Below are 15385 nucleotides of genomic sequence, written 5' to 3'. Positions count from 1 at the left end.
GGTACTGAAATTCCAGCTGAGCAATCTCAAATCCTAAAAGATGATGCTGTTAAAGTGCTGCACTCAATATACTAGCAAATTTGGAAAACTCAGCAGTGGCCACAGCACTGGAAAAGGTTAGTTTTCATTCCAATCCCAAAGAAAGGTAATGCCAAAGACTGTTCAAACTACCACACAATTGCACTCATCTCACATTCTAGCAAGCTGAAAGAAAGTGAAAATTGCTCAGTCATGCCCAAAGATTTGCAACCCCATGGGCTATACAGTCCATGGAATTCTCCAAGCCAGAGTACCTGAGTGGGTAAACCTTTCCCTTCTCTAGGGGCTTTCCCAACCCAGGGATCGAATCCAGGTCTCCCATATTGCAGATGCATTCTTTACCAGGTAAACCACAAGGGAAGCCCACATGCTAGAAAAGTAATGCTCAAAATTCTCTAAGGTAGTCTTCTACAGTATGTGAACCAAGAACTTCCAGATGTTCAAGCTGGATTAGGAAAAGAAAGAGGAACCAGAGATCAGTTTGCAAACATCCATTGGATAAGAGAAAAAGCAGAAGAGTTCCAGAAAAACATCTTCTTCTGCTTAATTGACTACACTAAATCCTTTGACTGTATGGATCACAACAAACTGGAAAATTTTTAAAGAGATGGCAATACCAGACCACCTTACCTGCCTCCTGAGAAATCTGTATGCAGGTCAAGAACCAAGAGTTAGAACCAGACATGAAACAACGGACTGTTTCCAAACTGGGAAAGGAGTATGTCAAGACTGTATATTGTCACCCTGCTTATTTAATTATATGCAGAGTAAATCATGCAAAATGCTGGACTGGAAGAAGCACAAGTTGGAATCAAGACTACTGGCAGAAGTATCAATAACCTCACATATGCAGTTGACACCACCCTTATAGAAAAAAGTGAAGAACTAAAGAGCCTCTTGATGAAAGTGAAAGAGGGGAGTATAAAAGCTGGCTTAAAACTCAACATTCAGAAAACTAAGATCATGGCATCTGGTCCCATCACTTTATGACAAATAGATAGGGAAACAGTGGAAGCAGTGACAGACTTTATTTTTCTGAGCTCCAAAATCACTGCCAGATGGTGACTGCAGCCATGAAATTAAAAGACACTTGTTCCTTGGAGGAAAAGCTGTGACAAAACTATACAGCATATTAAAAAGCAGAGACATTACTTTATTGAAAAATTCCATATAGTCAAAGTCTTGATATTTCCACTAGTCATGTATGGATGTGAGAGTTGGACTATAAATAAAGCTGAGCACCAAAGAATTGATGCTTTTGGACTGCAAAGACTATTGAGAGTCCCATGGACTGCAAGGAGATCAAACCAGTCAATCCTAAATGAAATCAGACCTGAATATTCATTGGAAGGACAGATGCTGAAGCTTAAGCTCCAATACTTTGGCCACCTAATGCAAAGAACTGACTCATTAGAAGAGACCCTGATGCTGGGAAAAATTGAAGGCAGGAGTTGGATAGGACAGCAGAGGATGACATGGTTGGATGACATCATTGACTCAGTGAGTTTGAGCAAGCTCTGGGAGTTGATTTCCATTATTTCCCCATCTATTGGCCATGAAGTGATGGGAAGCTATGGTTTTTCCAGTAGTCATTTATGGATGTGAGAGTTGGACTATAAAGAAAGCTGAGCACCGAAGAATTGATGCTTTTGAACTGTGTTGTTGCAGAAGAATCTTGAGAGTCCCTTGGACTGCAAGGATATCCAACTAATCAACCCTAAAGGAAATCAGTCCTGAATATTCACTGGAAGGACTGATGCTGAAGCTGAAACTCAAATACTAGGCCACCTAATGTGAAGAACCAACTCATTGGAAAAGACCCTGATGCTGGGAAAGATTGAAGGCAGGAGAAGAAGGGGATGACAGAGGATGAGATGGTTGGATGGCATCACTGATGTGATGGGCATGAGTTTGAGTAGGCTCTGGGAGTTGGTGCTGGACAGGGAAGCCTGGTGTGCTGCAGTCCATAGAGTCTCATAGAGTCTGACACGAATGAGTAACTGAACTGAACTGAAGACATTTGGGAGCCACTGAATTAACTAAACTCTGCTCTCCTTAGAAGCATCTTGCTATTTAAAACAATAAATCTTACTGTTTGCATTTTTCTGTTACTCCTCTCTGAAATGATCCTAATGTGGTATATTAATAAACAGTAGACTAATATTTGTCAAAGGTGGCTATAAATTCGACTACTTGGAGCATTTTTACAAAACAAACCAAAAACAAACAACAAAAACAATATCTGAGCTGCATGCTAGACAGGGTTAACCATGATCTCCTGGCATGAGTAATCTTTAATTACCCTATTTGGCTTCAATGTACAGCTGTATTTGGGACCACTGAAGTCCGTAGGTGAGTATTCCCTGCAGAGCTCCAGATCTCTTTCTTCAGTGGCATCTCTCTGGGGATAATAGGATGAGTTTGGAGATTTGTATAAATTAGTAACCTTCTCTTGAAATTTGGGGAGCAAGCTGCTCCTTTCTTCTGTGTTGGAGCACATTACTATTATTTCATTCTCTACATTGAACAAGCATAAAATTTATAGAGGCTTCTCTGTGGTATTCTCACTGTCCATATCACTAACTGGCAATGTTCACGTTCTTAAGAAAATGTTTGTTTATGCTTTTAAGTTTCACATTATTTCTTACAGCTGTTCTGTGTTCATTGGGAAAGGGGAAGACCAGCACAATGCTAGCCATATGTTCACTGAAGTGAAAGTGAACATTGTTCAGTCATGTCCAACTCTTTGTGACTCCATGGAATGTAGCCTGCCACTGGAGTGGGTAGCAGTTCCCTTCTCCAGAAGATCATCCCAACCCAGGGATCGAACTCACATCTCCCTCATTTCAGGCGGATTCTTTACTGTCTGAGCCACCAAGAAAACCCAATGTTCATTAGGAAATAATTTCATTATTTGATAATGGTGATTATATTAAGTGCCTGAAAGTCCATATCAGCTTTTAGTACTTTTTAAAATGTTAACCACCTTGGAAATTTACATTAATTTCACTGGGGAAAAAATGATTCTAATCTTACTTTTTCAGCAACTTGTATTTTGACACCTTTATTCTAGGATTTTGGAAATCAAACCCCTGTTTTCCAAGGATATCCTGCATAACTACTCCATTGATGTATTTGTTTTTCTTCTGTAGAACTGTTATTTTATTTATATCTTCACTATCAATTCAATTCAACTTTTGGATGGACTGTGATGAAGGTGTGTTAAAGTAATATTGTTGAAGTCTTTGCATATTTCATCATATATTATGAAATGAATTATATAGCCTCTACAATAATGATATCAGGGATAAACTGTATTATAACTGTAGTAATGGTTTTTCATAAGTATATAATAAATTATGTATATATTATTAATACACTATATATAAAGCAGGCAAGTAGGTTGATAGGTGATAAATAGATATAATGCCTACTTAGAGGGTTTTTTTTTTTTTTCCTTAAATGAGAAAGTATCTCTCCATCTCTATAGGCAAATTATTTTCAGAAAAACTGTTGATACTTGGGCAGATTTGCCTTGGTGCCTCTGGTACTTTAATGATCAAATTATATTATGCTAAGATTCGAAAAGTCCCAGTAGGTTTATCTTGATGTGTTTTTATTTTATAACAGTTCATAGCCTGTGAAGATAGAACTGGAGCATCAGTTTAGGGTGTGAGCAGAAGCAACAGAACTGAGGTCAGATTTCTGTATTATCTTTCAGTTTGTCCTAAAAGCCATGCATATGGTTTAGATGTGCCTGGCATCCTTGGTAAAGCCAGCCACATCAGGGAGAGAGAAGTCCTACCAAGCCAGATGGATGCTGATTAGGCTGATATCCCTCTGCTAAAACCATCCGCTTGTGGTGCTTTTCCAGAGACTACTGGCCAAGAGGTTGACCACAGTGAAGGAAAAGCTTCCAAGCATACTTCTGCTTTTCCAATTTAGGGATTATCATAGGGCTTTTTCAAATTTATTTTATTCCCTATAATTCAATCTTGTTTTTGAAGGAGGGTTATTTTATTGTGAACCCTAGCATCTGTCTTTAATATGCAAAGCCCAGTAGAAATCAAATTCAGATTTGTAGTTTGTGAAAGACATCTGCAGGAGTTTTCTTACTTTAATATTCTTTAGCAATTTGCATTGTTTTGGGAGAACAAAAACATAAACATCTAGATGAATCTGTAATATCTCTTCATGGTATGCTAAGTCACTTCAGTCGTGTCTGACTGTGCGACCCCATAGACGGCAGCCCACCAGGCTCCGCCATCCCTGGGATTCTCGAGGTGAGAATGCTGGAGTGGGTTGCCATTTCTTTCTCCAATGCCTGAAAGTGAAAAGCGAAAATGAAGTTGCTCAGTCGTGTCTGACTCTTAGCGACCCCATGGACTGCAGCCTACCAGGCTCCTCCGTCCTTGTGATTTTCCAAGCAAGAGTACTGGAGTGGGCTGTCATTGCCTTCTCCTATTTATGGTATACTTGTGGCTGTTTCTCATTCAATTACAATATGTATATATTATTTCCTTATTATTAAATTATTGTGTTCACTTCATTATATATATTTAAAGTTATGTACTTATAATTTCCTGAATTATGGCATGGCAGAATGTAACATTTACTTTTAAATTTCCCTTTGTTATACCATATTAACCTCTTTTATTTCAGCATTTAAAACAATTTATCTTACTCTTCCCCACAATGACTCTATAAGTAGATATGTTACAAGTATAATCTCTACGTAAATGGGGACCCATTGCAATATTAATTCAATAGTGATATAAATCTTACTGCTGCTTCATCTTTTTATTGCTTAATTATTCATTATGTACATATTAAATTATTAGAATTATTTTCATCACCACCTTATTTCATATTTATTTATTCATTTCAAACTTGTTATTAAAGATTTAAATATATGAAATTAAGCTAAAGAATATTGCTTTAAATTATGTGTATACCTTATTGTCGCCTTTCCTGGTAGCTCAGCTGGTAAAGAACCTGTCTGCAATGCAGGAGACTCCAATTTGATTCCATGGTCAGGAGGATCCCCTGGAGAATGGCATGGCAACCGACTCCAGTATTCTTGCCTGGAGAATCCCCATGGACAGGGAAGCCTGGTGGGCTACAATCCTTGGGATTGCAAAATATCACGACTGAGCAACTAAGCACACACCCATATACCTTATAGTAACAAGTTATGCACACATACCTTATAGTAATAAGTTATACACACTAGCAACTAAAAACATGAAACTTTGTTAAACTCTCATGTGCCTTTATACATTTTTCTTTTCTTAGGCCTATGTTAGTGTAGTATCTCTAATTTTCAGTTTATAGTAAACATTTTTGTTTAACTTTTAAAAATTAAATTTCTAATAATGTAAGATATTTTTGTGTAAACTATAAACACAGTATATCTGGTATTATTTCACAGGTATTTCCAAAACAGTTCTCCTAATATTTGAGTAAATAAGATGGTTTAAATTAATGATAGTATTGATTATTTTATTCTCACTGATAATTAGCATTCCCTTTAGTTATTAATATAATGTATTTCCTTTTTATAATAAATATAATGTCCTTTGTATGAAACAATGCAATTATTTCTGTAACTTTGTATTTTCCAATGTATATGTGGATGAGATTTATCCTGGGATATATAAAGAATGATTAATTTAATATATGCATACTTATGCAAATGTTAAATTTTAGTACATATTGTATTTTCATGTTTATAGGTATTAAGTTTTGCCAGTTTTATAACTATAAGCTACATTTTACTTTTGCTTTAATTTTAATTTACTTTTACATGAGTGACTTAACATATATTCAAAGTTAGTATTCAACTAAATATTTTATTACTTATTGCTTATTCATGGCTTCTCAGTCGTGTCTGACTCTGTGATCCCATGGACTGTAGAGCATCAGGCTCCTCTGTCTGTGGGATTCTCCAGGCAAGAATACTGGAGTGAGTTGCCATGCCCTCCTCCAGGGGATCTTCCCACCCCAGGGATCCAACCCAGGTCTCCAGTATTGCAGGCATTTCAGTTCAGTTCATTCACTCAGTTGTGTCCAATTCTCTGCAACCCCATGGACTTGTGGCATGCCAAACCTCCCTGTCCATCACTAACTCCCAGGGATTATTCAAACTCAAGTCCATCGACTTGTGATGATATCCAACTATCTCATCTTCTGCCATCCCCTTCTCCTCCCGCTTTCAGTCTTCTCCTCCCGGCATCAGGATCTTTTCCAATGAGTCAGTCGTTGCATCAGGTGGCCAAAGTATTTGAGTTTCAGCTTCAGCACCAGTTCTTCCAATGAATATTCAGGACTAATCTCCTTTAGAATGGACTAGTTGGATTTCCTTGCAGTCTAAGGGACTCTCAAGAGTCTTCTCCAATGCCATTGTTCGAAAGCATCAATTCTTCAGTGCTCAGCTTTCTTTATAGTTCAGCTCTCACATCCGTACATGACTACTGGAAAAACAATACTTTTGACTAGATGGACCTTTGTTGGCAATGTAATGTCTCTGCTTTTTAATATACTGTCTGAGTTGGTCATAGCTTTTCTTCCAAGGAGCAAGCATCTTTTAATTTTGTGGCTGCAATCACCATCCGCAGTGATTTTGGAGACCCCAAAATAAAGTATCTCACTGGTTCCATCATTTCCCCCATCTATTGCCATGAAGTGATGGGACAGGATGCCATGATCTTAGTCTTCTGAATGTTGAGTTTTAAGCCAACTTTTTCACTTTCCTCTTTGACTTTCATCAAAAGGCTCTTTAGTTCTTTGCTTTCTGCCATAAGTGTGGTGGCTATCTGCATATCTGAGGTTATTGATATTTCTCCAGGCAATTCCAGCTTTTGCTTTATCCAGCTTGGCATTTCACATGGAAATGGAAAGATATACCCATTTGAATTCAAGTTTCCTAAGAGTAGCAAGAAGAGATAAGAAAGCCTTCCTCAGTGATCAATCCAAAGAAATAGAGGAAAACAATAGAATGGGAAAGACTAGAGATCTCTTCAGAAAATTACAGATACCAAGGGAGCTCTTCATGCAAAGATGGGCACAATAAAGGACAGAAATGGTACAGACCTAACAGAAGCAGATATTAAGAAGAGTTGGCAAAAATACACAGAAGAACTATACAAAAAAGATTTTAATGACCCAGATAACTATGATGGTGTGATCACTCACCTAGAGCCAGGCATCTTGGAATGTAAAATCAAGTGGGCCTTAGGATGCATCCCTATGAACAAAGCTAGTGGAGGTGATGGAATTCCAGTCGAGCTATTTAAAATCCTAAAAGCTGATGCTGTGAAAGTACTGCACTCAATATGCCAGCAAATTTGGAACACCCAGCAGTGGCCACAGGACTGGAAAAGATCAGTTTTCATTCCAATCCCTAGAAAGGGCAATGCCAAAGAATGTTTAGACTACCACACATTGCACTCATCTCACACGATAGCAAAGTAATTTTGAGTCTGGCTCAAAATTCTCCAAGCCAGGCTTCAACAGTACGTGAACCATGCCTATCCCGATTGCAGGTGGATTCTTTACCATCTAAGCCACGAGGAAGCTCATTATTTATTCATAACTTTACTCTATTTTATATTTCTTTTCCTGTGTGAATTGTGGAATTGTTTTCATATACTTGTATATGTGTTGTATGTATATGTATCTGTATATGCTAATATATTTGCATATTAAATTTATAATGTCTGTGTTTATGTTGCAAATATCTTAACTCTGTGTTATCCTCATATGTTTTCTCTATCAGTTTTTACTAGCAAGGCATGCTACTTTACCAGTGTTATTTGTGGTTTTTGAAGTTTGTGTATTATCTACATATTTCTTTTCCCAGAACATTTTAACTTTAGTCTGCATATTTAGTTTTGTTGCTACACCATTCATTCAGTTCATTTCAGTTCAGTTGCTCAGTCATGTCCGACTGTTTGTGACCCCATGAACCGCAGCACACCAGACCTCCCTGTCCATCACCAACTCCCAAGTCCACCCAAACTCATGTACATTGAGTTGGTGATGCCATCCAACCATCTCATCCTCTGTCATCCCCTTCCTCTGCCCTCAATCTTTCCCAGCATAAGAGTCTTTTCCAATGAGTCAGTTCTTCTCATCAGGTGGCCAAAGTATTGGAGTTTCAGCTTCAACATCAGTCCTTCCAATGAACACCCAGGACTGATCTCTTTTAGAATGGACCGGCTGGATCTTCTTGCAGTCCAAGGAATTCTCAAGAGTCTTCTCCAACGCCACAGTTTAAAAGCATCAATTCTTCTGTGCTCGGCTTTCTTTATAGTACAACTCTCACATCCATACATGACCACTGGAAAAAACATAGACTTGACTAGATGGAACTTTGTTGGCAAAGTAATATCTCTGCTTTTGAATATGCTATCTAGGTTGCTCGTAACTCTCCTTCCAAGGAGTAAGCGTCTTTTAATTTCATGGCTGCAGTCAACATCTGCAGTGATTTTGGAGCCCCCTAAAATAAAATCTGACACTGTTTCCACTGTTTCCCCATCTATTTCCCATGAAGTGATGGGACTGGATGCCATGATCTTCGTTTTCTGAATGTTGAGCTTTAAGCCAACTTTTTCACTCTCCTCTTTCACTTTCATCAAAAGGCTCTTTAGTTCCTCTTCACTTTCTGCCATAAGGGTGGTATCATCTGCATATCTGAGGTTATTGATATTTCTCCCAACAATCTTGGTTCCAGCTTGTGCTTCCTCCAGCCCAGGGTTTCTCATGATGTACTCTGCATATAAGTTAAATAAGTAGGGTGACAATATACAGACTTGACATACTCCTTTTCCTATTTGGAACCAGTCTATTGTTCCATGTCCAGATATAACTGTTGCTTCCTGACCTGCAGAGAGATTTCTCAAGAGGCAGGTCAGGTGGTCGGGTATTCTCGTCTCTTTCAGAATTTTCCACAGTTTATTGTGATCCACACAGTCAAAGGCTTTGGCATAGTCAATAAAGCAGAAATAGATGTTTTTTTCTGGAACTTTCTTCCTTTTTCCATGACCCAGCCGATGTTGGCAATTTGATTTCTGGTTCCTTTACCTTTTCTAAAAGCAGCTTAAAGATCTGGATGTTCACAGTTCACGTATTGCTGAAGCCTGTCTTGGAGAATTTTAAGCATTATTCTACTAATGTGTGAGATGAGTGCAACTGTGTGTTAGTTTGAGCATTCTTTGGCATTGCCTTTCTTTGGGATTAGAATGAAAACTGACCTTTTCCAGTCCTGTGGCCACTGCTGAGTTTTCCAAATTTGCTGGCATATTGAGTGCAGCACTTTCACAGCATCATCTTTCAGGATTTGAAATAGCTCCACTGGAATTCCATCACCTCCACTAGCTTTGTTCATAGTGGTGCTCTCTAAGGCCCACTTGACTTCACCTTCCAGGATGTCTGGCTCTAGGTGAGTGATCACACCATCGTGATTGTCTGGGTCATGAAAATAGTTTTTTGTACCATTTTTTCTGTGTGTTCTTGCCACTTCTTCTTAATATCTTCTGCTTCTGTTGGGTCCCTGCCATTTCTTTCCTTTATTGAGCCCATCTTTGCATAAAATGTTCCCTTGGTTTGTCTAATTTTCTTGAGTAGATCTCTAGTCTTTCCCATTCTATTGTTTTCCTCGATTTCTTTGCATTGATTGCTGAGGAAGGCTTTCTTATCTCTCCTTGCTATTCTTTAATCATCTGTTTTTGCTTCAGTTCAGTTCAGTTCAGTTCAATCACTCAGTTGTGTCTGACTCTTTGTGACCCCATGAATTGCAGCATGCTAGGCCTCCCTGTCCATCACCAACTCCCGGAGTTCACCCAAACTCATGTCCATTGAGTCAGTGATGCCATCCAGCCATCTCATCCTCTGTTGTCCCCTTCTTCTGCCCCCAATCCCTCCCAGCATCAGAGTCTTTGCAATGAGTCAACTCTTCGCATGAGTTGACCAGAGTATTGGAGTTTCAGCTTTAGAATCAGTCCTTCCAAAGAACACCCAGGACTGACCTCCTTTAGGAAGGACTGGTTGGATCTCCTTGCAGTCCAAGGGACTTTCAAGAGTCTTCTCCAACACCACAGTTCAAAAGCATCAATTCTTCGGCACTCAGTTTTTGCTTCACTGATATTCTAATGTTCTTGTTTTATATGGTTTCTCCATAGATATTTAAATCTGCTACTGGGCTCCATCCATGCATCTCACTTAGATGTAGTAAATATCATGCTACTATTAGGATTTTTTTTTAAATTTCTTCCTTTTTAGGAAAAAAAGTCTCACTTATGTATGAATTTTGTCATTTATTTTTAAAGTTACTTGAATAATTATTTGGATAACTTTTTGGAATTAAATTGAATAAATGTCATATTTATCATGTAGAACTTTATTTTATTTTAATTTTTTTAAGCATCATAATGCTTTTATTAAACAACAACTTTTTAAAATTTTTATTTTTACTTTGTTTTGCTTTACAATACTTTATTAATTTTGCCATACATTGACATGAATCCACCATGGGTGTACATGAGTTCCCAATCCTGAACCTCCCTCCCACCTCCCACCCCATATCAAATTATGTCTCTTTTGTGAAGTGATCAACTGATTCTATTTATCTCAATAATTATTTTTCTTAAAGTCTAATATAAGTATGTTGACTTCTTTTTAGTTATTATTTCTCTTATTTCCAAATATTCCTGTTCTTATACATAGTGTTCCTTCCTTTTTTTTTTTTTTTTTGGTATCTTTTTTATTATCTAATATAGTGGGAAAAGGACATGGCAACCCACTCCAGTATTCTTGCCTGGAGAATCCCATGGACAGAGGAGCCTGGCAGGCTACAGTCTATGGGGTCGCAAGAGTTGGACACAACTTAGTGACTAAATTACCACCATAGTTGATATACAATATTGTGTTAGCCTCAGGTATACAGAATCGTGATTTAGTTATTTTTTCTGATTATATTCCATTATGTTGTTACAAGATATTGAATATAATTCCCTGAGTTATACAGTAAATACATGTTGCTTATCTATTTTATGTAGAATAGTTTGTATTTGTTAATTTCATACTCCTAGTTACCACCCTCACTCCTGACCTTTGTTAACCATAATTTCATTCTCCATGTCTGTGAGTCTGTTTCTGTTTTGTATATAGATTCATTTATGTTCTTTTTTATATTCCACATATAAGTGATATCATGTTTGTCTTTCTCTGACTTATTTCACTAAGTATAGTATTCTCTAGGTCAACCCATGTTGCTGCAAATTCAATATTTCATTCTTTTTTATGTGTAATATTCCATTGTGTTTGTATAGCCCACAGCTTTTAAAGCCAGTTTCCTGTTGATGGGCATTTGGGTTGTTTCCATGTCTTGGCTGTTGTAGATAGTGCTGCTATGAACACTGGGGTGCATATAGCTTTTTGAATGAGAATTTTTGTTTTCTTTCTGGACGTTTATGCAAGGTTGGGCTTGCTAGATCATACAGTTGTTCTGTTTTTAGTTGTTTAAGAAAGTTTCATACTGTTTTCCATTGTGGCTATACCAATTCACATTCCCTCTAAAAGCGTAGGAGGGTTTCCTTTTCTCCACACCCGTCCCAGCACATATTTGTAGAGTTTTTGATGATAGCCATTCTGACATGTGGAGTGATATATCATTGTGGTTTTGATTTTCATTTCTCTAACATTTAAGGATATTGGATATCTTTTCTTGTGCCTGTTGGCTATTGATATGTCTTTGTGGGAAAATGTCTATTTAGGTCTTCCGTCCATTTTTTGAATAGGTTGTTATTGTTACTCTCATTGAGTTGTAGGAGATGTTTGTATATTTTGGGTATTAACACTTTGTCAGCTGTAACATTTGCAAATATTTCCTCCCATCACATAGATTGTCTTTACATTTTGTTGATGGTTTCCTTGGTTTGAAAAACACGTTTAGCTATGATTAAGTCTCTGTCTCTCTCTCTCTCTTTTTTTTTCTCCCCTTTTATTACTTTTCCCCTGTGAGTTTAACCTAAGAAAATATTGCTACAACTTATGTCCAAGGATATTTTGCCTATGTTCTCTTAGAATTTTTATGAGGTTCTGTCTTATATTTGGGTCTTTAAACCATTTTATTTTTTTCATATGATATGATGAAATGTTCTAATTTTATTCATTTACATGGGTGTTTAGTTTTCTTACACCACTGGCCAAGGAGACTGTCTTTTCTCTATTCTTTATTCTTGACTCTTTTGTCAAGATTAATTGACTGTAGGTGTTTAGACTTATTTCTGGGCTCTCTGTTCTGATCTGTTGATCTATATGTCTGTATTTGTGCCAATAATGTAGTGCTGTTTGTTTGTTTTTTTTTTTTCAGTTCCCAGGTATTTTTTTCTATGGTTATTACAATATTTTTATTACTTTTTATTGGAATATAATTGCTTTACCATATTTTGTTAGTTTCTGCTACTGTGTGAATCACCTTTATGTATATATTTATCCCCTTCCTCTTGGGCCTCCCTCCCCCTGTACCCCTAATTCCATGCCTCTAGGTCATCACAGAGCATCAAGCTGAGCTCCTTGTGCTATACAACTTCCTGCTAGTTACTTATTTTACACATGGTAATGTTTATATGTCAATGCTTTGATTACTGTAGATGAGTAATATACTCTGAAGTCTGAAAAGGTTTTACCTTCAGCTTCATTCTTTTTCCTCAGGATTGTTTTAACAATTATGGATCTTTTGTGTTTCCATATAATTTCAGAATTATATGTTCTAGTTCTGTGAAAAATGTCATGGATATTTTGATAGGGATTGGTTTGGATAGTATGGCTTTTTTCTTTCTTTCTTTCTTTCTTTTTTAATTTAATTTGCTTTACAATGCTGTATTGGTTTTGCCATACATCAACATGAATCCGCCACGGGTGTACATGAGTTCCCAATCCTGAACCCCCCTCCCACCTCCCTCCCCATACCATCTCTCTGGGTCATCCCAGTGGACCAGCCCCAATCATCCTGTATCCTGCATCGAACCTAGACTGGCAATTCGTTTCTTACATGATATTATACATGTTTCAATGCCATTCTCCCAAATCATCCCACCCTCTCCATCTCCCACAGAGTCCAAAAGTCTGTTCTATACATCTGTGTCTCTTTTGCTGTCTCACATACAGGGTTATCATTACCATCATTCCATATATAAGTGTTCGTGTACTGTATTGGTGTTTTTCTTTCTGGCTTACTTCACTCTGTATAATCGGCTCCAGTTTCATCCACCTCATTAGAACTGATTCAAATGTATTCTTTTTAATGGCTGAGTAACATTCCATTGTGTATATGTACCACAGCTTTCTTATCCATTCATCTGCTGATGGACATCTAGGTTGCTTCCATGTCCTGGCTATTATAAAACAGTGCTGCAATGAACATTGGGGTACACGTGTCTCTTTCAATTCTGGTTTCCTCGGTGTGTATGCTCAGCAGTGGGATTGCTGGGTCATAAGGCAATTCTATTTCCAGTTTTTTAAGGAATCTCCACACTGTTCTCCATAGTGGCTGTACTAGTTTGCATTCCCACCAACAGTGTAAGAGGGTTCCCTTTTCTCCACACCCTCTCCAGCATTTATTGCTTGTAGACTTTTGGATCACAGCTATTCTGACTGGTGTGAAATGGTACCTCATTGTGGTTTTGATTTGCATTTCTCTGATAATGAGTGATGTTGTGCATCTTTTCATGTGTTTCTGGAACCTTCTCCAGGATAGATCACATCCTAGGCCATAAATCTAGCCTTGATAAATTCAGAAAAATTGAAATCATTCCAAGCATCTTTTCTGACCATAATGCAGTAAGATTGGATCTCAATTACAGGAGAAAAACTATTAATAATTCCAACATATGGAGGCATTTTAAGTATTAATTCTTCCAATTCAAGAGCACAGGATGTCTTTCCCATTCTTTGAAACATCTTCCTTTATCAGTGTTTTATATTTTTTAGTATGTAGTCTTTCACCTCCTTGGTTAAGTTTATTCCTATGTATTTGTTTTGTATGCAGCTTTAAATGGGATTTTTTTTTTTAACTTTCCTGATCTAATGTTTCTAATATTGAGTAAAGAAATGCAACAGAATCCTATGTATTAATCTGGTATCCTATTATCTTGCTAAAATCATTTATTAGTTCTAATAGGTTTTGTGTAAGGAATTTAGGATTCTCTATATAGAGTATTATATCATCTTCTAATAGTGATAGTTTTACCTTTCTCCTTCCAATTAGAATACCTTTTTATTCCTTATTTTTCTCTAACTGCTGTGGCTAGAACTTCCAATATTATGTTGAATAGAAGTGATGACAGTCGGCATCCTTGCTTTATTCCAGAATTTAGTGGAAAGTCTCTCAACTTTTCTCAACTGAGTATCGTGTTGGCTGTAGGTTTATTATAAATGGCCTTTGTCATGTGGAGATATGTTCCTTCAGTATCCACTTTTTTATGTTTTTATTTAGATAATAAAAAGTATCCTTTACAATGTTGTGTTGGTTTCTGCCATACAGCTACACAAATCAGCAATAATTATATGCACATCTCCTTCCTCCCCAGCCTCCCTCCCTTCCCTTCATCCCATCCCTCAGGTCATCACAGAGCACAAGACTCAGCTTCCTGTGCTACACAACTTCTCACCAGCTATCCATCTTACACCTGGTAGTGTATATACTTTGAGGCTACTTTCTCATCCAACTCTCTCCATCCCCAACTGTATCCACACGTCCATTCTCTTCATCTTCATTTCCATTCCTTCCTTGCAAATAGGTTCATCGGTATCATTTTTCTAGATTCCATGTATATGCATTAATATAGTACATATTTTTTCTTTTTCTAATTTGCTTCACTCTGTATAACAAGCTCTAGTTTCATCTACCTCATTAGAACTGACTTAAGTTCATTCTCTTTTATGGCTAATATTCCATTTTATACGTGTACTACATATTCTATACCCACTTTAATGAGAGTTTTAATCACAAATTTTGTCAAATGCTTTTTCTGCACATATTTAAAAGACCATGTGCTTATTCTCTTTCCTGTTATTGATGTGATGTATCACATTGATTGATTTGCATATGTTGAAGCATCCTTGTAACTCTGGGATGCATCCAACTTATCATGGTTTGTGATTCTTTGAGGTATTGTTGGAATGAGTTTGCTAATATTTTGTTGAGGATTTTTGCATCAATTTCATCATATATATATATATATATATACACACACATACATATATATGTAGTGTCTTTACCTTGTTTTGGTGTCAGGGTGATGCTGATCTCATAGAATGAATTTGAGAGTTTTTGCTTCTCTTC

Source organism: Budorcas taxicolor, chromosome 6, assembly GCF_023091745.1.
Source record: "Budorcas taxicolor isolate Tak-1 chromosome 6, Takin1.1, whole genome shotgun sequence".
Taxonomy (NCBI): Eukaryota; Metazoa; Chordata; class Mammalia; order Artiodactyla; family Bovidae; genus Budorcas; species Budorcas taxicolor.
Note: the sequence above shows the minus strand (reverse complement) of the source record.